Source organism: Equus asinus, chromosome 22, assembly GCF_041296235.1.
Source record: "Equus asinus isolate D_3611 breed Donkey chromosome 22, EquAss-T2T_v2, whole genome shotgun sequence".
Classification (NCBI taxonomy): domain Eukaryota; kingdom Metazoa; phylum Chordata; class Mammalia; order Perissodactyla; family Equidae; genus Equus; species Equus asinus.
Genome location: NC_091811.1, coordinates 69,512,127 through 69,535,607, shown reverse-complemented (window position 1 = coordinate 69,535,607; position 23,481 = coordinate 69,512,127). Strand labels below are relative to the sequence as shown.

The 23,481-nt window shown below is 41.6% G+C and overlaps 1 protein-coding gene across 5 annotated transcripts in view; it reads left to right on the top strand.

Annotated features, from left to right (window-relative positions):
• Positions 1-23,481, top strand: part of PTPRR (protein tyrosine phosphatase receptor type R) — a 213,168-nt gene that overhangs the window by 147,970 nt on the left and 41,717 nt on the right. The window lies entirely within an intron of this gene.

The window sequence follows — 23,481 nt, the reverse complement described above, 5'->3', positions numbered from 1 at the left end:
TTGGCTGAACTTAAGACAAATTAATCAGTGGCTGACATCTGGCAGACAGTTTTGGTGTCTTCTCAGAGGTTTGTTGACCCACACAGTTAAAAGGTAAAAACTCGATGCGTGAAACTTACAGACACTAGATAGAAACACTGCCGAGAATCCCTCAGAAGGGCTTACAGGGAAGGCCCATCTTCTGGATTTTTAACTGTGAATTTTCTTGAGTGATGGAACATCTGGTGAATAAATAGTTCACCTTTTTTACGATGGAGAGCAGCTTACCTCACCCTATTGTAAGGTCCAGATATTGAGTGTGTCACGGGGGCGAGGAAGGGCTCAGAGAATGCTAAGCTTTTTAACAGGTCTCTGCTGTTTATGCTTCATCTTTAGCCACCTGCACGTTTTCTTCGCAGGGAATCCTATTCCACATAAACACGTCCCTGATCCCTGAACTCTCTGAGGACACATGTGGTACCCAGAGCACGACAGGCACCATAACTCATAATTAAAGGCTCAGTGTAGAATCGAGCCAGGTAGGCTGCCCACCCCTCAAAGCCAGGTTTCTGTGGCCTCCTCTTTCAAACTCACAGTCTACGAATCTATAGAAAGAAAAATGACAAACTGTCTACTGGCCTTGTGAACTGTTTTCAGAAATCATTAGTTTTAAACATGGTTGGCAGTAAAATGTATGTCTGATTTTATCAGGTCTGGTGATAGTACAGATCATGAGAAATGTACAAGAAATGTTTTTTTCTGCATGGGAAGATGAAGGAAGGTAACAATCAGGAAGGTGAGATTAAGATAAACCTAAAAAGGGCAGGTATGTTGGACCGGATAGGCTTTTCCTGTTCCTAAAATGTCCTGTGTTCTTGCACAGGAAAAGCATTCTTATTCACCCAAGGCATTTGCAAGTCCTCGGCACAAGACCCAAAAGCACGCTGGGCTGTGGTGGTAAGAAGGCAGGAAAGCAGTGGGTGGGAGAGGAAGCGTCCACGGTGGGTCCATGACCAGGACAGGTTTCCAAAGAGCACAGGAGTGTTTAGCCATTTATTCACCGATGGCTCCATTCTGAGAACAAACTCTGCTGGTTTGTTCTTTCTGAATATTTTCCACACCAGAATTTACCTACATCTAAAGTTGGGGTTGACTCAGCCACAGAGTTGCCAAGAATTGGTGAGCGTGCTCCTGGAGAGCTCGATGCCCTTGCCGACACTGTCAACTCCAGCGCCACCCAAAGGCCCAGGGCACCAGCGGGGCAATTTGGATCTGCTCGTTTTACTTTTTCTTCTAAGTGTTCTCCATAGAGAGGCCAGATCTGTGAAACAAAGATTAAATGCTACAACAGTTTGCGATGTTTTGCATCCTAAGCATTTTGCAGAGCTATAATCCTGGTTTCACCAAGAGCCAAATAGCAGAAAAGCGCAAGACGGGAAGTGAGTATTTTTAAGCAGTTGGGGAGAATCAGCATGTGCCAACGCCCCAAAGGAAACTCTGTTGGAGACCCCAAATAGAATCCTAACATGCATCTGAAAGGTGTTTAATGACCTCCTCCTTGCCCCTCATATTGTTCCCCATTTGATTTGATGACAATCTGTCTGGACAGGAGCAGCCTGCTGGGTGCCCGCCCTTCTTTCCACCTGTGGTGCCATCGCAGTGAAAGAAGTATGCCCAGGGCGGGGGGCGGGGGCTGCTAATTGTCATCCACAATAGCAGGGGGTGCCCCCCATGAGATGCTGTCCAGGATAGGTGAGTGTCTGCCCCTGGACAGCAGCGTTGCCATATGCAGCGTGGACTGATGACTGTAACAAAGTGTCCCCACGGCTCTTCAGCATCATTTCTAACCCACTAACCTGAGAGCTCCAGGATGTTTGGCAGTTGGGTAAGTAAGAGCTTTTGTAGGGCCCCCGAGCACTAGAGATAACAATGGGTAAATGTCTGTGATGCATTTCTTCCGGGGACATATGGCCAGTGTGCTTTTCTGGATGGTCTCGTTTATATAACACACATTTTAAATAACTAAACCTCTCTTGGCATGCTCAGAATAGAAACCGTTTCTGTTATGGAGTGCCCCTCTGTATATGCAGACTTGTCCAGTGAGGAACCATCATCAGCTTTAATCTGAACCCAGACAGAAGAAGCTGCTGAGGACAGAGACAAGGGGGAGGGCGAAGAAAGCTCACTTATTGGGCATCTTTAAATAGAAGATAAGATCTCAAGGTCTATATTAATACCAATGAAAAAAATGTCCCAGAATCACTGTTCTTCTCCATGTTGAAGGAGGGCCTGGAAAAGCCTCGACGTGTCTCTGCGGGTCCCTCACAATTGCCGAGCAGCTGCTCTGTGCCAGATACATGCAAGACGCACTACAGCTTTGTCGTATCATTTCCTCCTCATAAGACCTCGGGGAGATCGAGTTTATCATCTCAACTTTGTGATGAGGAACTTGAGACGGGCATCTAAGTGAGCATCGCGAAGCCCGTGGGCTGTGCAGACGGGCCCGGGTCTGCGTGCCACCAAACTCCTGCTTTTTCCCATTTCCTGCCTGCCCTGATGCCCGAGGCACCCCGTCATCCTTCTGTTTTCGCCTCTTCTATATTCATAATCTGACTGTTTTCAATTTGCCGGTGGAGCTATAGAAGCCTTATAAATAAAGTCACTGTCCTGCGGACCCGCGTGAACGCACCGCCTGGAGGAGCGCGGCCGGCTGCCTTCCGCCGCCAGGTGGCGCCGGCGAGCCGCAACAGGTGCGAGAAGACAGGTGCGCGCAGGTGGGCCCAGCTCTGTCCAGATGGTGGGCCTGCGCCTCAGACGTCCTGCTTGAGATATTGGTTGCCATTTCAAGATTTAAAGGCAAACCAAATGAGCACGGAGAGGGCGGGGAGGCGCGGGGGCCCCTGCGGAAGGCGCAGGGCCGCGTGCGCACGGCAGCAGGTGCGCGGGGCCCGAGGACATCCTCCCTCCGCGGTCAGGGCCTCTCCTGCTTCCTCGTCAGCGCTCACACACACTGCCGTGTGGAAGCAGGAGGATCCGGGCGCTTGAGCCTCTGCAATTTTCACTCGAAAACGAGAAAGCACTTGTCGTCTTGCTCCACTCCTGACACAGCCGCCCGGCGAGTCAGGGGTTCGGTTAGGTCCCTTCGGATTCGTTGAGACGGGCAGGTGGGACGAAGCGCCCCGCCCCAGGGCCTGCGGGTGGGGGGCCGGGCGCCTTGGCAGGACGTTAGAAAGCAGGTTCTGGGAGGGAAGGCGAGCTCGGCCTCCTGTCAGCTGTTTTCCTCCACAGGATGCTGGGTGTTGGCTGTCCTGACCAGATACTGATTACTTACGGCTCAGCCCGAGAGCTCTGTGGAAAGCGGTTTCCGCAGTGTGCTTTGACTTGCTGAGGCCTGAGAACTTCTGGAATCTGCGAGGTGTGGGCCTGAGCTCCAGGAACCGCGCGGTGGGGGCGGTTAGGGACTCCGCCCATTTGAACAGATTGTCTTAAGTGCCTCGTTTTCCGAATGCCCTCATCTGACGTGGAGAATTGTTGGTGGGAAATGCGTGTTGATAATCGAGACAAATGAAAGTAAAAAACGTCCAAAGGACTTGTCTTCAAATTGTTTTCTACAACATTTCAAACGTATGCAAGCTGCTGGCAACGTGTAATACAAATCTACAAATTTACATATTCTCGTATCCCCAGTGTAATTGCATTTCTTAGGTTTTATGAGTATTTCACTTCGTTCATAATATGGACAAACTCAAAATATTTAAACTATTGAAGACTTTTTTAGAGCGAATAAATTTTCTTCACATGAAATACAAAGAATTTATGTAGCATTCAAATTTTCTGTTCTACCAAATATTCAACCTAGAATGGTAAGACAAAAAGGGGGTGTGTTTGTACCTAAACCAGTGGACCACGAAGTATTTTTAAAATCTTTCTTGGAAGGACAACTCCCAGTACTAAGGCCTGCCTACTTTGTTGTTTCAAATGTCCGGCAGTCAAGAAGCAGTTCCAAACACCACAAATAATATAGTATTCAATCAAAGTAACAGATTTTCTAAAACTCATTCTATCCTGAATCAGACAGTTAATTTGAGAAGTCTTTCAAATACTGTGGCTGTGTGGGGTTGTTAAGAAGAAGATTTTATTTTTCCTGTCTGAGCATGGATCCCTGTTTGTCCTAGAAATCAATGGGCATCGTTACAGGAACATCACTGGCCGGTTGTCAGGTTCATGTTATAATCGTTCGGTACATAGTAAAAGCAAATACTGGGGTTTGTTTCTTTTGGAGTCAATGAAAAACATTGTGATAAACAGAAGAAACAAATCATTTCTAGTCAGTCTGGAAAATCTCTGCATACCTAATTCTTATTTCACTTCCCGCATCTACAAATCTCTGCCATGTGGAGGGGGAATGTGCGAGGTGTAGACGGAACTGAATCAGGCCGGTGTGCTTCCCTGGGTAGGGATGCCAGGCATTCTGTGTATACGGGGCACATCCTGTATTTAACGGTTTTGTCCTGTGTCCTGTACTGACTTTGTCAGGATGCCCTAAATGTCCTGTATTCAGCTTTTTAAGTTAAATTACAAAACTTTGGCAGTTAGAGTTATTTTTCAAATCTAACTGGGTGGCCTGTGCTTGTATTTGCTAAATCCGGTGACCCTCCACCTTGTTGTCGCTTGTTAATCTTTTGTAGTTGGACTCATTTGCATATTTCTGAAGTCCCCTCTAACCATCAGATATGACCATTTTCAGAATCAAGTGACACTGGACTAGCTTAGGACCACTTCATGGGCTCAGACGGCAGAGTTAACTGGTACTGAAGTCATTTTAGTCTTCCATTCTCGCTCTACCTGAAAGGTGATAAATGGATACATTTTCCTTGTTCATTGTTACATCATTCACAGAAACATGTCTTGGAGATTAATAAAAACGTCATTATTGAACATCTCAGAGATTAAAGTTTATCTAGATGAATATTAGGATTTCTGTGTTGAGGTCTCTGATGAAAAGAAATAATGAATTAACTTATAAAACAACACCTGAAGGAGAATGGGTTGTTAGAGAAACGGAATATTCCTGTAGCTGTTGTTCGAAAGCCTGTTTTTGCATATTCCACTGCCTTCTGCCTTGGAGAAGTGCCTGAATATAGTAAGTTTAGGACATTTTAATTTTGTACAGTTATCGACGTCATTTGGATGGCAAATTCTTGTTGTGGAAACAATGATTACCGTTGCTCATCTAGAGGGCAGAGCAGAGTGGCTTCCGTGACAGACAAAAAGTGCTATTTTAAACCGTCTTCCACGAGTAGTGACTATTGCTGATGTGGTAGACGTCCACTGCAGCGTCTCAAGCGCCGGCGTCTCGTCCATCCAAAGCAGGAGCAGGAAGCCGCTGTCTGGGTAACTGGGGTGGGGTGCGCACCCACGGGATGTGCAGAATGGCCTACTGGGCCTAGAAAGAAAAGATTAGAAAAACCATTTGTTTTTATTTTTATCTTGCCCTTTCTTAATACAAATCTTGTAAATGCTTTATATTTCCATAATATATAAGTACAGCAGTACATGTATGTAATTTATAAAGAAACTTCAGCTGAGATGTGCTCATTTTTTCCTTATAAAAATAAACAACAGAAAAAAATTGAAAATGACTAATAATTCTATCTGAAAATGGAAGATATATTTAGAATGCAGATATAGGGGAATCATCCAAGTGTTTTCTAGCATGTCATAACTCTAAAATTCTAAAAACTCTATCCTGTTACAAAGGCTTAGAAACTGACAGAAGGGAAAATACAAGAGAAAGAGGCTGCTTTTTTTTAAGTATGCTTTTTTCTTTTTTGTCTTTCTTTTTCTTCTTCTTCTTCTTCTTCTTCTTTTTTTTTTTTTTGGTGAGGAAGATTGGCCCTGAGCTAACATCTGTTGCCAGTCTTCCTCTTTTTTTTTTTTCTCCCCAAAGCCCCAGTGCATAGTTGTGTATCGTAGGGGTAGGTCATTCTAGTTTTTCTATGTGGGATGCCACTCCTGCATGGCTTGATGAGCAGTGTGTAGGTCTGCACCCATGATCCGAACCAACAAACCCTGGGCTGCCGAAGTGGAGCACGCGAACTTAGCCACTCAGCCATGGGGCCAGCCCCGAAGAGGCTGCTTTTTGTAATGTCTTAAATAAAAAGAAAATTTCCTTTCACCATACTTGATAATAGGAGAAACATTAATTATACCTTTTATAATTGTTCCTACAGATAGCTTTGCACAAAAAACAAAGATACAGTTCAAGAATGTCCATTGTAACATTGTTTGTAACAGCAAAAAGAATTGGAAGTAAATGTCTATCAGTAGATATTTATCAATACATGTGCATTATTGTATATTTATGGCTTAGGAGATCCTATTGTTACTTCAATAAGACAAGCTTTCCAACAGTTAATGTAAAGTGGAAAAGAAGTTGAAAACTATATGGAATTGTATGGTCTAATTTATGTTGAAGACTACGAACGTTTATCTTTGTAAATGCATAGGCAGTTTCTGGAAGGTGTGGTGAGCTCGCAGGCGAGGAACAGAAAGTCCGGGACGGGAGGAACCAGGGGAAGAAGGTGTTTTTCACGTGCCTCTTTCTGTGTTATTTGAAAACTTGTCCTAAGTATGTATTAATTTTATAATTAAGTTAAATTAATATTTTAAAAATCAAAACAAATAATTCAGATAAGTATTGCTTTCCCTGAATTAATAGATATTTATATCATAGAAGTGTCTCTCCAACGTAAAGTGCAGAGGGGCTGGAGCAGGAGCACATCATGACATCACGGGTGGTGACGTGGGCAGACACAGTCACCAAGACCAGGGAGCCGCCTGTGTTGTCTGCTTTAGAACAACCGAGCGGGGACAAACCACACTTCAGTCTACGCCGTGAGACACAGCCCTGAGGTGGCATGCCTCAGGTGCCCCTCGATATCTCGCTGCGTCACTCTCACATGTAGAGGGTTACATTATGAATAGCCATGCTTCTACATCCAGCGTAATTAATAATACATCATAAATCAATAGAGACTCCCCTTGCTTTTAACTCATCTAATTCTCCTCCCTTTCCATCAAAGACAGCGCTGTCCTAAATTTGGTGTTTGTCATTCCCACAAAGATTTTTATCGTTTTCCTTGATGTGCACGTATCAACAAACAGAATATAGTATGACTTTGCTAATCCTTCTGTCTTACCAGGTCAAAGACCTAAATGTAAGAGCTAAAACTAAAAAACTCGTGGAAGAGGACATAGATGTGAGTCTTCATGACCTTGAATTAAGCAATGATTTCTCGGTTATGATACCAAAAACACAGCAACCAAAGGAAAAATAGACAACCAGGACTTGATCAAAAGAAGAACGTTTGTGCTTCTTAGGAGGCAGTATTATTAGGGTTCTCCAGAGAAAGGGAACAAACAGGGTGTGTGTGTACACGCACGCACACACACACAAAGAGTTTCATTATAAAGAGTCGGCTCACGTGATTACGGAAGCTGGCAGGTCCCAAGATCTTCAGGCAAGCGGGAGACCCAGGAGGGCTGCCGGCGTGGGCCAGTCTGAAGGCTGGCGGGCTCAAGACCCAGGAAAAGTCAATGTTTTAGTTCAAGTCCAAAGGCAGGAAAAAATTGATGTCCTAGTTCCAAGACTGTCAGGCAGGAGGAATTCTCTCGGTTTGGTGGGGGAGGGTCAGCCTTTTTGTTCTTTTTTTTTGGTAAAGATTGGCACCTGAGCTAACAACTGTTGCCAATCTTTTTTTTTTTTTCTGCTTTTTTACTCCCCAGATCCCCCCAGTACATAGTTGTATTTTCTAGTTGTAGGTCCTTCTAGTTGTGGCATGTAGGACGCCATCCCAGCGTGGCCTGATGAGTGGCGCCATGTCCGCGCCCAGGATTCAAACCGGCGAAACCCTGGGCCACTGAAGCGGAGCACGGGAACCTAACCACTCGGCCACAGGGCTGGCCCCAGCCTTTTTGTTCTATTTGGGCCCTCAATAGATTGGATGAGGTCTACTCACGTGATGGGGAGAAATCTACTTTACTCAGTCTACCTACTTAAATGTTAATCCCACCCCAAAACACCCAGAATAATCTTTAATTAGATATCTGGGCACCCCATGGTCTAGTCAAATTGGCACATAGAATTAACTATCATGGGTACTATCAAGAAAGTGAAAAGACAACCCACAAAATGGAAGGAAAGATTTGCAAATCACATATCTGATAAGGGTCTAGTATCCACAATGTATAAATAACTTTTCAACTCAAAAATTAAAAGACAAATAATCCAATTTAAAAATTGGCAAAGTATTTGAATAGATGTTTCTCTGTAAAAGATATACAAATAGTACATGAGGGCTTGTTCGACATCATTAGTCATTAAGGAAATGCAATCGAAACCAAATGAAACACCACTTCACACCCACTAGAATGGCTTTAATCAGAACTACGGACAATAACAAGTATTGGCAAGGATGTGGAGAAATTGCAACCCCCAAATATTGCTGGTGAGAATGTAAAATGGTGCAGCCACTTTGGGAAAACATTTGGCAGTTTCTCAGAAAGTGAAACCTAGAGTTACCATATGACCAAGCTATTCCATTCCTAGGTGTATACTCAAGAGAAATGAAAACATGTTCACACAAACACTTGTATGTGAATGTTCATAGCGGAATTATTCATAACAGCCAAAGTGGAAACAATTCAAATGTCCATCCACTGAGAAGCGGATAAATAAATGTGGTGTATCCATACAGTAGAATATACTGAGCCATAAAAGGGAAGGAAGTAGTAACAGACACTACAACATGCATGAACCTTGAAAACAGTATGGTGAGTAAAAGAAGGTAGTCTCAAAAGGCCACATGAAGTATGGTTCCATTTATGCGAAATGTCCAGAACAGGCAAATCATCGGCACAGAAAGTAGACCGTTGGTTTCCAGGGACTCAGGGGGAGGGAGGGTGGGAGTAACTACCAGTGGGTATGGAGTTTCTCTGTGGGGTGAGGAAAATGTTATAAATTTGATTGTTGTGATGCATATACACCTCTGTGACTATGCTAAAAACCATTGAATTGCACACTTAAAAAGGGTGAATTTTATGGTATGTAAATTGTATCTCAATAAAAAAGGAGGGAAGTATACGTAACTTTAATTTTATATCAAAATGTTGGCTATTTCTAGAAAATTGATTGGACATTGCTTCTGGCATTTTTTCATTTTATTTGATTTGGTTGAAACACGCTAATTTAGGACATCTTTATTTATGGAAAAGCAAAGAGACATATTTCCTACAGCAAGTATAAGAGTGTCCTTTACACGACAAATTTCAGTTCACTCTTAAAAATGTGTATGGCATTTTGCATTCCACAAATATTTATTTTTACCAGTCCATCTGCTCCTTGGGCATAATATAGATAATAAAACCCAGTATCCAGAGTAAGAATTCTTTACTTTGTCTGCTATGCATGTTATGTGTACTTGGGTGAATGGCTATTCAATTTTCAGGGTTATCCTGCAATTATTCCATCTGACAGTGGATAAGAGAAGACCCAGAAATAAAAATGGATGATTATGAATGACATCAAACCACAAATCCCAGTTACTTGAGGGAAAAGCTTATTTTAACTATTGGCAACTATGTTCAATAACTTATATTTAACCATGTGTCCTTGTCCTGGGCGTCACTGATAACATGATTGTCTATTTGCATTGGCAAGAAGATGAACACGGGGATCAGATCAAGTGCCCTCTCTTCATTTATCGCTAACACAGCTCTTCCAGGTAGTGGAGGCCTTCCTTCCACCTGAGAAGAGATGGTACTTTAGATATAATCACTGGCCACAGAGCAACCCGGCAAAGTCATTGACTCTTCTGTGGCCAAAAGGAAGCAGCTCCCTTTTCTGATGTTGCAAGGTGAAAGGCCCATGACTCTCGCGGGTGCCGTCATCCTGGTTTATTCCTACAGCGTTCTCACAGGCCGAAGGCCCCGGCTGCACTCCTGGGTGGTGCACTTTTAAATGAACACTGAACAAAAGCAGGAATGTATAAATAAATTACTGTTCTTGGATAAACATTTGGGGGAAACTCTGGAGAGAGTTGGTTTTCATGAGCTTGACTGAGTTCATTTTAGGTAAAAACAGGCCTCGATGTGCTCTGGTTAGTGACTTAAGAAATCTGCTTCTTCCCTCAAAGGAATGAGAAAGAGTCTTCTAGCAGCTTTCAGATAGATATTAAATTTAATTACTTTTAAAATACTAATTCTTACCATGAATGTGAAAACTTGCTTTGTGAAAATTTAATTTTATGTGTTCCTCTCCAATGATTAAAAATCCTAGCGAGTGTGAGGTGGTATCTCCCTGTGGTTTTGATTTCAGACGCCTGATGATGTTGAGCATCTTTTCTTTTCCATTTCCGAATTCTCGGTTCTCTTCCATTGATCTGTATGTCTAGCCTTGAGCTAATGCCACGTGTTTTGGTTAGTGTAGCTTCGTGGTGAGTTTTGAAATCAGGAAGTGTGAGTCCTCCAACCTGGTTCTTTTTCAAGATGATTTTGGCTATTCTTGGTTCTGTGCATTTCCCTATGAATTTTAGGATCAATTTGTCAATTTCTGCAAAAAAGCCAGCTGGGACTTTGGCGGAAGCTGCACTGACTTTGCAGGTCAGTTTGGGGAGTGTTGCCATCTTAACATATTAACTCTTCCAATCCATGAGCGTGGTGTGTTCCTCCATCTGTTTGGGCCGCTTTTAATTTCTTTCATTGATGCTTTGTGGTTCTCAGGATACAACTCTTGCCCTTTTTGCAAAAGGTATTCCTAAGTATTTTGTTCTTTTTGATGATGTTGTAAATGGAGTTGTTTTCTTAGCTTCATTTTCATTATCCATTGCTAACATATAGAAATATAATTGATTTCTTACATTGATTTTGTATCATTCAACCTTGCAGAACTTGAGTATTACTTTTAATATATTTTTTTGTGGATTCCTTGGAGTTTTCTACATACAAGATCATGTCATCTGCAAATAAAGGTAGTTTTATTTCTTCCTTTCCAATCTGGATTTCTTTCTTTTATTGTCTTGTCTAATTGCCCCGGGAGAACCTCCACTGCGATACCGCCTAGAAGTGGTAAGGGCAGACGTCTTTATCTTGTGCCTGATCTTAGATGGAAAGCTTTGAGTCTGTCACATGAAGTATGAGGTGAGCTGTGGGTTTTTATAAACATGCCCTTTAGCAGGTTAAGAAAGTTCCTTCTTTCCAGTTTGTTCAGTGCTTTTATAGTGAAAGAACGTTGGATTTTGTCAAATGCTTTTTTATGAATCTATTGAAATAATTATGTGGTTTTTGTTCTTTATTCTTTTATTGGCATATTGCATTGTGTCATTTTTGCATATCTAATTAACCTTGCATTCCTGTGATAAACCCCACTTGGTCATGGTATATAATCCTTTTTGTATGTTGCTGAATTTGGTTTGTTAACGTTTCACTGAAGATTTTTGCACCTCCATTCATGCTGGTAGAGATTTGTATTGATGTTGATCTGTAGCTTGCTTAGGCTGTCTTTGGTTTTGGTTTGGGGTAATACTGGCCTCATATAACGAGCGGGGGAGTGTTTCCAACTCTTCTGTTTTTTGGAAGTGTTTGTGTCTTAAAAATTTGGTAGAATCTGCCAGTAAAGTCACCTGGTCCTGGGCTTTTCTTTGTGTGGAGTCTTTTTCGTTATTAATTCATTCTCTTTATTTATTATAGGTCTATTAGATGGTTCTATTAATTATCTACTTTATATTGAGTCAGTTTCAGTAGCGTATGTCCTTCATCTCCGTCATCTAATTTGTTGGTGTCCAGCTGTTCACAGTATTCCCTTAGAATCCTTTTCTTTCTTTCGAGTGAGCAGTGATATTCCTTCTTCTAATGAAGGTTTTAATTAAGTCTTGTCTTTTTTTCTTGGTCAGTCTAGCTAAAGGGTTGTCAATTTTGTTGATCTTCCAAAGAACCAACCTTTGTTTCCATTGATTTTCTCTTCTCTGTTTGATTTGTTTCTACTCTAATCTTCACTACTTCCTTCCTTCTGCTTGTTCTGGGTTTAGTTTGCTCTTTTTCTGTTTTCTAAGGGTCAGTTACTGATTTGAGATCTCTCTTCTTTTTTAATGTAAGAACTTACAGCTATGAATTACCCCTCTAAACACTGCTTTCACGGCATGCTATAGGTTTTTGAATGTTATGTTTTCATTTTCCTTCATCTCACAGTATTTTCTAACCTTCCTTGAGATTTCTTCTTTGACCCATTGGTTACTTGGGAGTGTGTAGTTAATTTCCACATATTTGTGAATTTCCCAAATTTCTTTCTGTTATTAATTTCTAATTTCATGCCATTTGATCAGAGAATATACTTTGTACAATTTCAATTCTTTTAAATTTATTTAGACTAAATTTCTTAGACTATTTATCATGGCCTACCCTGGAGAACATTCCGTGTGCACTTGAGAAGAATTGTGTTCTGCTGCTGTTGGTGGAGAGGACTGTGGAGGGCTTGTTGGGTCTGGTTGGCTTACAGTGTGTTTAATACTTCTATTTTCTTACAGATCTTCCCTCCAGTTTGCTGTTCTTTATTGACAGCGGGTTATCATGGTCTCCTGGTCTTACTGTGGAATGCCTCTCTCTCCTTTCAGCTCCGATGCTCTGTTGTTAGGTGCATAGATGATTATAATTCTGACGTCTTCCTGATGGATGGACCCTTTTGTCGTTATAAAATGTGCTCTTTGTCTGTAGTAACATTTTGGGGGAGTGGATACAGGAATAGAATAAGTTAAAACACCACAAAGTTAGCCATTTTACTGAGATTCAGTTGTTTTTCTTGAAAAAAAATCTCTCAGACTGTTACAAGCCTTTGTTAATTTTCAGAATTCTGAAAAAGTTGATTTGACCATTTTTGCTAGTATTCTCACTGCTTGTATAGGATTGGGTTTTTCGATGTCCTTACTCTGCCATTCTAGAAGTCATCTCCTGCTCATTTTTAAAAAAATATCCCTAGAGGTGGAAGATATTTGTCCTTTGAGGGTGGATTTGAATTTTGGAAACAGTCCAAAATTTCTTGGAGTGATGTATGTTGAAGTAGTTGATCACTCTGAGTATAATTAGTTTGGGTGAAAAATTGAAAAATGATCTGGACTATGAAATGATGAACTTGAATTTCTTCTGTGAGTCATAAATAGACTATAGGCAGAAGAAGAATTCCAAAAGAACATTTTGAACAGTGACAACTTCGTGAACCATGTCAGATCTGAACATGTGTTGGATGATAAATCCATAGAGGAATAACCCCTATTTCTAGACATCTTTTGGAATTAGCTTCAATTCCATCTGGCTATTATTCTAAATAATCCCATTCTTATTATAATATAACTAAAATCTTTAGTTGGAGAAAACAACTCTGATCCTTGTCAGAGATTAGGTCATTTGGTTCTGAACCTTTCATTTATTTGTGTCTAAATCTAGCTTTCAACTGGCTACACAAACTTCCAACTCAGACTGGCTACTTTCTTGTAGCATGGTTAAGATTCTAACTGCAGAATATCTTCAATATGTCCACAGCTGCATAAAGTTGCAAATTTAGAGAACAAAGGCTTGGTCAACTATATTTCTAAAGTTCTTGTTCTCATCCCAATCATAACAACGCAGTTCCACGTGTGCAAGGACTTCCACAGTGGCCATTTACGCTACATAAATATGCACACATGCCTGATAACCTGTGCAGAGGCAAGAGGAAGAAGTTTACCAACTGTCTGACTTTTTAAAGAGGAAAAATTGTACAGGCTGCTCCTTCTGCATAAGAGTCCTCCAATATTCAAAGTTTCTCTTTTCAGTGATTAGTTCCTGAGGTGTATGATTAGCGTTCACTCCAGCTGCAGCCGGAGGTGAAAATATCTGCTTACTGCCCTACTGTGGGCAGTACAGATGTGCCCGTATCAGTTATGTTGTGTTATAGCTATATTTCATACCATACTATTGATTATAAAATTGTGCCTTTGTTCCTATTTAAACCTGAAAACATAATCTTAAACTAAAAAGCAGTTAGATTTCCTAAAGGGCTGCAGAATTCAGTTTTAAAAACTTGGCCTGCATGAACAGATGTTGTAAAAAAAACTGAAGAAGCTGAGAAGTTCTATATTTTTTGAATATTCACATTTTAGTTGAGCTCTATGGCTCATTGTAATCATGTGTGTCATTTCTGGTCTTGAAAGTAAATGAATACATTTAACTTAGTTGTAATGTTCAGCACTAAAAGAATTCTTTGGTAATTGATTGCTCAAAGAGACAGAGTTATTAATTGTACTGTGTTACTTAGAAAATAGTGTGTGTGTACGTGTGAATATATATTAGCTAAAGTTCAAAGAAAGATGTCTCATTTCAGAAAGAATGGTTTATTCATTGAGACTTATTAATGTTTCTTCAGCATCATCTTTTTCTTAACTAATTATATGAACTTGGAAAAACTGAACTTGGAAACTAAAATTAGGGCTACCAACACTTTGCTCTTTTGTTAAAAGGGAAGCAGCCTCCTTGCCACAAGTGACAGTCAAAACAATACCAAATGCAAAAAAGAGAGTAGCAATTAGTCATACTTGGTTACAAGACAAAGCATTACCTTTTTTTCTTTTTTATGAACAAAATCAGCACATCTCCTTAGGATATTAATGCTCAGACTTCATTGATATTTAAATGAGACTCAAAGTAAATATCGACTGTAACATTTGCTGTACCTGAGTCAGCTTGGCTTCTGCAGTCCAAATTTTCACGCTCCTGTGTAACACGATCCGCACTTCCCCTCTTTTCCAAGGGAAAAGCCACCAGAACACAGTGGCTACACGTAGTGTGACCCTCACCATCGGCTGTGGCCATTCACACTTGCAGACCAGAGTGCTCTTTCCCACGTGTTCAGGATGGATACAGAGGGAGGACTAAAGTCAACGTCTTGCCTTCAAGGAGTTCATACTTTAGCGTCGGTCCCGCATAGTGAACACAGTGTTTATTGGAGAATGTTGGAAAAATTGCTAAGAGGTTTCAAAGGAAAGAGACCCTAGCGTTGAGGACTGGGTCTGAAAGAGCTGCGGTAAGCTCATTTCAGGCGTAGAAAACAGGGCTGCAGGTGGTAGGCCTGCCCGGAGCACAGACCTGGACAAGGACATGACAGGAGAGGAGGCGTTTTGTGTGGGTTTTATTGTCATATTTTCAGTGGTTGAACATCATTCCGGTGAAATCTGGAAGAAAACATGTAGGACTCTGAGATTTTAGAGTTAGGGAAACTTGCTAGGGAGCTGGTAGAAAGGTCTGAGCAAGAGAGGAAGGGGGTCTGAGCCAAATCAACGTCTGGGAGTCCAAGAGCCGGTCTTCAGCACGTCCACGCTCCACGTGTCCAGTGACTTCTCCAAACTCAGGGATTTTGAGTTAGCTTTTAAAACTTCTTGACCTAAAAGTAATCATGGAAATGCATAAATATTTAGATATAAGGATATTCATTTGCAATCTTGTCTATAATGGTGAAAAATTGAAAAAAACTCAACGTCCAAAAATAAGGTGTTGGTTAAATGAACTATGACACAGCCATCTAAAGGAATAATGTAAAGTGTTTAAAATTAGTGTTTAAATAAATTTGAAGACATTAAAAGACATTTGTGGTATATTTAGTTAAATAAAAAAGCAAGCCATGAGAGAATATGTAGACTAAAAATCTGCATTTCGTTACACGCATTTATACATATAGAGACTTGAAGGACATACCAGTAAAATGTCATTGTCAGTTACTCTAAGTGTTGATATTGTAGGATATTTTTCTTCCTTTTCATTATCTATATTTTTAGTTTTTCTACAGTGAATATGCATTATTTTTTAATCTGAAAAAAGTTACTAATTTTAAAGACATGAGGTAAGAATTTTAAGGGCTTGAGGTATGAAAAATGATCCCAACTTAGATGAGTTTGCATGTGTAACACTGCTGCTGACTCTTCATCACTAACCTCCTTTCCCAACCTTGCCTTCTTCACATGTTTATCAGCGTGTGTGCCATAAGCTCCCACACAGCCGTGCGCACATGGGTAAGCATGACCCGTGATCGTTATTAACTATTATAACCGTTCACATATTGTACTAGGCTGGAAAGGTTCACACATTTCTGCTTCTTTAGCTTTGATAATGTCAATCAACGCTGAGTTTGATTGTTGTCCCCATTTGCAGCTCAGGGAGTCTGAGGCACAAGAGTTTAAGGGAAGGGCAGAGCGTTCATTGAAACTCAGATCCCAAGGCCGACGCTCAAAGAACAATGTAACAAGTTCAATTTATTTTCCTATGATTGTTTTGATTTTTATTCTTTAAAATAATAGAATAAAGGTGTAGTGAATTTTGCTTTGTCCTGTGCAAATATGAAAGGTCAGCTATCGCTGTATGAATTCAGAAGCGTCTGTGAGCTCCCTCCAAAGGCGAGCAGCGTTCCATCCGGGGAAGGAGGTGCTGGCAGGTAGGGAACTCATTCTTCTCTCACCAAAAATGTTCTCTATGTTGTAAGATTTTCTTTTCACTTCGGGGTGAAATTCATTGATCATTTCCCTGGGCCCAGGCCTGCTATCTTTTATACTTAGTACATTTCTTCTCCACAGGGTTTCCTTTGGGAAATTTTATTATGGATGGTCACAATAGCTATTTATTTATTTCTGCTTCTAGAAATTAGTAACACTGCATTTACGTCACAATTTCACTTTCCAAGAGCTTTGAATTTAAGTTAGCATTCCTTATCTTCTTTTTAAAAAAATTTCCCCTCTCACCTGTCAAGCAATCCAGGGAGGGAGTTAGCACCATATGTAATTTATTTGAAGGTAAAGGGATGGAGAGAAACAGCAAACCACTCATTAAATACAATTGCCTTTGGAACCTAAAGCCATAGAGTCTGGAGTTTCAAAGAACCGTGAGGACCCTCAGTCCACACAGAGGAAAGGAATTTATTCTCTCCACTTCACCACTGGTTTTTCCTTTGCTATTCAAATGAGTAAGAACCTCTTTTTGTCTTTTTCTTTCTTTTTAATTAGACGTCTCCTAGAAACCTAAATATGTGGACAAATAGAACGAGCAAAAGTAATTAAGAAAATTCAAGTTGGGATGGGGCTTAAGCTCACCTTTACCATCAAACCAAGATTGTCAGATTTGTGATCATTAGGAGATTACAACCCACAAGGAGGAAAGGTTGCCCGAAGGTCTCAGACCCACGGCGTTTCAGCTCTGGAGAGGACGTCAGCATCAGACTGACTTCTCCCACGTAGCATTAGATGTGTGAACTGATAAAGACAGCTCTGAATGAATTATGAATATGTTTTACAGAACAAAAAAATTAAGATTGGAAAAGCTCTCAGAGATCTGTTTGCTTTCCTTCTGTATTAAATTCTTCGTATAATCTTTAGACGCATATTTTTCCGTTCTTGTTTCAAGTACTTCAAGATAAGCAGCTGCCACCGACCGTTTCCCATTGAAACTTAATTTCGTAATCCAATAGTTTCAGGAGCACATCTTCCGGGACTACAGGCACAGAGGTCGTTTGCCTCATTTTGTTCTGACTCCCATTCCCATCCTTTGTTGGCTGCTAACTGAGGCGCTGGGCCTGAGGCCCCCTCATCTCAGCGGCTGGGGTCCTGGGAAGGGGCAGCCGTATCTGAGAATTAGATGGAGCCCATGGACACAATGCTGGGCGCTGTCGCCCTCCAGCCCAAACCCAGCTTCTGAAATCCAGCATGTAGCCCCAACTACCAGGAAAATAAATGCCTAGTTTGAGCCATTCCAACCTTCAGTTGTAGTGTTCTTATATTTTTAGCTGTATTTTCTTCCCACTAGTTGGTCACTTGGAGCAGTGATGCAGAACTGAACGAGTTTAGCAGAGAGTCGGGGAAATTCTCTTGCTGAAGTGGATATGTGGCCCTGGCCCATGATTTTTATCCGTGTTTTCCGTCTTACTTAATTGTAATTAGCATGCTGTTCATTGCATTCCTTTTACCTTTCCTTAAGAATTTGCTTTTTCCTTCAATTGTTTGCACTGGTATCTTTTGAATTTCCTCCCTCTTATTTGTTTTCTGGCATAAATAATAATCCGTGCTGCAGTGGGAGCTTGATAAAGGATTTTATTATGCTCCCTTTTGTCCACCAGCAATCACGAGGCATAAAAAACCCGAGTGGTTTGTCCAGAGTTACACAACAAGGCAGAGTTGTTAAAGGATTTGTGCTCTTAGTTTCCCACATTCTGCTTTTATTAAAGGTCCAGGTCTCCTTCTATTATTTGTGTTGATTTTTTTTCTCTAAATCTTTTAGATTTTTTTCCTGTATCTTAATTTGAATTTTGTCTTAACTTCTTATGTTTGTTTTGTTTTTGAAACATCTTTCTGATTCTATCCTCACTTCCTATCGTTTGGCTTGTGGATACCATGGAATAAATGCACATCTCTTAGTTCGGTACAGTGGTGTTTTCTCCTCTAGATCATTAGTCAGAGATACTAGTTAAAAACCTAATATTCCCATGTTTATAAAACACATCCTTTCACTACCTTATTTAGTAAATTGTGTTGGAAACAATTGATAACCTATTTGGAGGGGAAAAAACCTAGATGAGTCTCACCTTTACCATACCCCAAAACAAATTCAAATAGATTAAAATATTAACTGTTAAAAAAAATCTAAACTTCTAGATGAATCTCTGTGTATTAAAGCAATGCAAGAAACCACAAAATAAAAGATTAATATGTTTGACTGAATGTAAATATGACTTTTTAAAAATCCTTAGTATTTTAAGGCAACTGTAAACTGTATCTATGCAGCAGATATGTCTGAGAAGTAATTATCTTATATTTCATAGTAATCAAAATAAATACGCTAATGCCATAATGTAAATATTAGTAAAGAGCATCAATAGACAACTCTCAAAGAGAAGGACAAACAAATGAGCAATAGTCATGTGAAAGCTGTTCACATTGTCTCTAACCAAAGCATAAAGGTTAGACCGTGAGTCACTGCCGTTACCCCTGCCGTTACCCCTGCCATTACACCTGCCATTACCCCTGCCATTACACCTGCCATTACACCTGCCGTTACACCTGCCGTTACCCCTGCCGTTACACCTGCCGTTACACCTGCCGTTACCCCTGCCGTTACACCTGCCGTTACCCCTGCCGTTACCCCTGCCATTACCCCTGCCGTTACACCTGCCGTTACACCTGCCGTTACCCCTGCCGTTACACCTGCCGTTACCCCTGCCGTTACCCCTGCCGTTACACCTGCCGTTACCCCTGCCGTTACCCCTGCCATTACCCCTGCCATTACACCTGCCATTACCCCTGCCGTTACACCTGCCGTTACACCTGCCGTTACCCCTGCCGTTACCCCTGCCGTTACACCTGCCGTTACCCCTGCCGTTACACCTGCCGTTACCCCTGCCGTTACACCTGCCGTTACCCCTGCCGTTACCCCTGCCATTACCCCTGCCATTACACCTGCCGTTACACCTGCCGTTACACCTGCCGTTACCCCTGCCGTTACCCCTGCCATTACACCTGCCGTTACACCTGCCGTTACCCCTGCCGTTACCCCTGCCATTACCCCTGCCATTACACCTGCCATTACCCCTGCCGTTACACCTGCCATTACACCTGCCGTTACCCTTGCCATTACACCTGCCGTTACCCCTGCCGTTACCCCTGCCATTACACCTGCCGTTACCCCTGCCGTTACCCCTGCCATTACACCTGCCATTACACCTGCCGTTACCCCTGCCATTACACCTGCCATTACACCTGCCGTTATCCCTGCCGTTACCCCTGCCGTTGCCCCTGCAAAATAGCAAAATTAGAAGTCAATTTAAATTCTAGTGAAGTTCATGTGACTCTGAGTGATTTTAATACCTTTTTTAAAACTTCTAAATTTTACAAATTTTCTACAATGAACTTTTATAATGAGAAAATTAACACTGCAAAATATACATGGATGTGTATTTAATCTCTTCTCTCCAGGCACGAGACACGACTAAGAAGGGCACAAATTCTTACACTGATTCTACTGATTCTATTTCCTAATTCCACTCTATTCCAAGTAACCTAAACATTGTTCACTTCTTAAAAAGAAGAATTAACAAAAGCGGAGATTTTTCCAAGTTAATGCCACCCTAAGGTAGTATTTCACAGCCAGAATAGGGGATACCTGCCACTGTAAGGGCTGTTTTGTGGAAAAGTCAATGGCTTGTGAAAATTTAACTCCACGATGGAACTTTGAGACATTGCCTGAGGTGTGGAGGTGAAGTGTCCTGGAATTGTTTAGGGTTCAGGGGAAATGGCTTTGCCGTAATAAAGGGAAATTTCCAGATAAATAGGTTATCAAGAAGGATGTATTTTTCTTTAGCAACAAATATGTAGATTTGATCCATTGATTTTAAAACGTTAACATTAATCTCAGTGTAGACAATTTTTGAATTTTGGTGAAGATCTCTTAAAATAGATCCCTTAGAAAAGCAGAAGGCGAAACTTTGTACGACTTTATTCATTACGACCCAAATTAATAACAGCCAGTCAATGCTTTTTGTGAGCAGTTTACTGACACTATTTGATCAATCATTGTGACAACCCTCTAAAGTGGGTGCACTTTATTATCCATTTCACAGAAGAGGAGGGAACTGAGATGCAAGGAGGCTCATTAGCCTGACTAAAGGTCCACCCCAAGGCCGTGGGAGAGGCAGGCCAGAGTGACCCCGAAGGTTGAATTCACGCCCTGAATGCAGTGCTCCCTCCACTTGACACTTCGGTAATCTCTTCCCCCAACAAGTGACCCCGACTCCACGTGGGGCACTGGGGAGTCTGACAAAACCCATCTAGCACACCCTTGCTTTTGGGTGGCAAAGTGGAGGGAGCTTGGGTTTCTATCGTAACTTGATTGAGTCCTTGCTCCCCCACTGTGTTTCTAAATTAGTTATTTCTTCACCGTACGATGAGGGAAGTAGAACCTCAGGTGGCCGCCGTGGGGACTGAGATGCCAGGTGTGAAAGTGCTTAGAACGGAGCTTGGCAGATGTTTAATAAATGTGAGTTTCCTTCCTCCTTCCCTTGCCGACGAAAGTCCTTCTTCCTTACGAAGTCAGTTTCGGTGAAAATGCTTCTGTGGTTCCCAGATCATCAGAGGAGCCTCGGAGGACGACTGGCTCCTTGGATTAAATGGGCCTTGGTGGGGACTTGCAGAGGCCTTGCTCTCGGGCCTGGGTGGGGTGTGCTGTGGGCACCCAGAGCAGAAGCCAGTTCCCTCTGATGTTCTGAATTCTCCCATTTCTGGATGTGGACAGGCTCTCCATAGTCTGATAGTTCCTGTGACTCTTGCTTCTTTCATCTCTCCCACAGAACCCACCCCCAATTCCAGAATGCGTTTTTGTACAACTGAACTCCAGCTCAAACTGCTTACAGGCCATTTCTCAAAGTTGCTGCATCATTTCCTGCTCCCACTTTTCCTCCTGCCAGGCTCCCTCTCTGAAACAGCCCTGCACCGAAAGTTTATCTGTCACACTTTTACCCTCGAGGCCTCTTGGCCCGTGCATCCGCTCTGAGCGCTCTGGATGGAAGAGGTTGGCCTGCTGCTGAGCCGCTGTGGCCCTAGGTGTCACTCAGCAGGCAGAGCGCGGAGACTTCCGTCTCTCGGGCCTGAACATGGACTGAATGGAGCAATGAACTGATGAGCAGTCCCCTAAGCAGCCTCTCCTGGCTCCTTACTAAAATATCTATGAAACCAGCAAAAGCCAAATTCTTCCAAATACACCAAAAACTAAGACCAATAGACAACCTATTATCAGAACCAAGAAGGAATTTCTGCCCATTTAAAGGCCAAAAAAACCAGATTGAGAAACTCGAAAAACTGCTTTCCCACTAAAAATAGATTAAAACTCTTGTCCTGAAAGTAGAACCGTTCTCTGCTCCCCCACAACTGTTTACCTCATACTCAACACACAGCCCTGCTGATCACCACCAACAGCCACCAGAAAAAGGGACGGGGGACAAACATCCCTTCATCAGATCGGTGATGGTTTACGGGGTATCAGAATGCCATCCCCTAATCCCTAAAGCAGTGATCCAAAGAGTCAAAAATAATCATACAGACTAGAAAAGGTTTTTCGAGAACATGCTAAAAAAAATAGTATGTCAATATTAATATTTTTTAAAAGTCAGATGTGAATCCAGACGTAAAATTAAGGGGAAAGTATTTAATATTGATAAAATTTACAGAAAAGGTAAAATTACGAATTTCTTCAAATAATACAATGTCCACAATGTATAAAGGAGGGCCAGCCCTGTGGCCTAGTGGTTAGGCTCAGCGCTCTGCCTTGGTGGCCCGGGTTTGGTGCCTAGGTGCTGACCTACAACACTTGTCTGTCAGTGGCCCTGCTGTGGTGGTGGCTCACATACAAAAAGAGGAACATTGGCAACAGACGTCAGCTCAGATGAATCCTCAGCAAAAATAAATAAATAGTAAAATATATAAAGTAAACTGTTACAAATATAAGGAAAAATAACATACAGTTATTATGGAAGACTCACATATCTCATGCTTTGACAAATCCAGTAGGAAAAAAGTAAGGAAACAGAAGATTAGAATAATATCTTTGATAATATAAAATAATATAATAAATAAGGTGATATATATTTGTGTGTGTATATATGTTTCAATAGCTACATAGTAAGTAACCAAACTAGTTCCCAGCAAAAGCAGCTATGAAATATTTAGAAAAATTCATAATAGTATTTGTCTCAAAGAAAGAGTGAAGAAATTCCAAAGATTAGAAGTCCAGCTGTTCTCTGACTTCCATGTGCTATAACTAGAAATTAATAAGGAAAATAAATGGGCAAACAAGTTAGGGCTTGAATTAAAACTACAACTACAAACCATTTAGAAATTAACAAAAATGATATAGCATTACATATCAAACTATGGAATGGCCCAAAGCTGCAGCCAGAGGGAGATTCATAGGAGGAAAGAACTGAGAAGTTCTTGTTCAATGGGTTTTTTTGTTGTATGTTCCAATAGTTTTCCATTGTTTAAAATTAAGCTCTAGCCACTTGAATGCTTCCTGGTGAGTCCTCCACAATAAGCACGTAAGACACCATCCAAATGAAGTCCTATGCAGGGCCTGTCTCTGATCTTGCTGTCTTACTTACGTTCGTTTTGACCGGTATTTCCCTGCTCTCCATTTCCTCGGGACACCAACCACCTGGTGCCGTATTTGATCACCTGACACATACCTCAGGCCCCTTCAGATGTGACAGTTCTTGAAAACACAGTCTCCGACTTTGATCCTCAGACTTGCACATGCCACTTTATAGTTACTCCTTGGTTCCACACAGTTAATGTTACTGTAAGAGACACTCACACCTCCATCCAGGACACAAGGGGTCTTTATAAGTCAGAGGAGCCCTGCTCCCCTCCCAAGAAGAGGAGGGAACTTACAGAG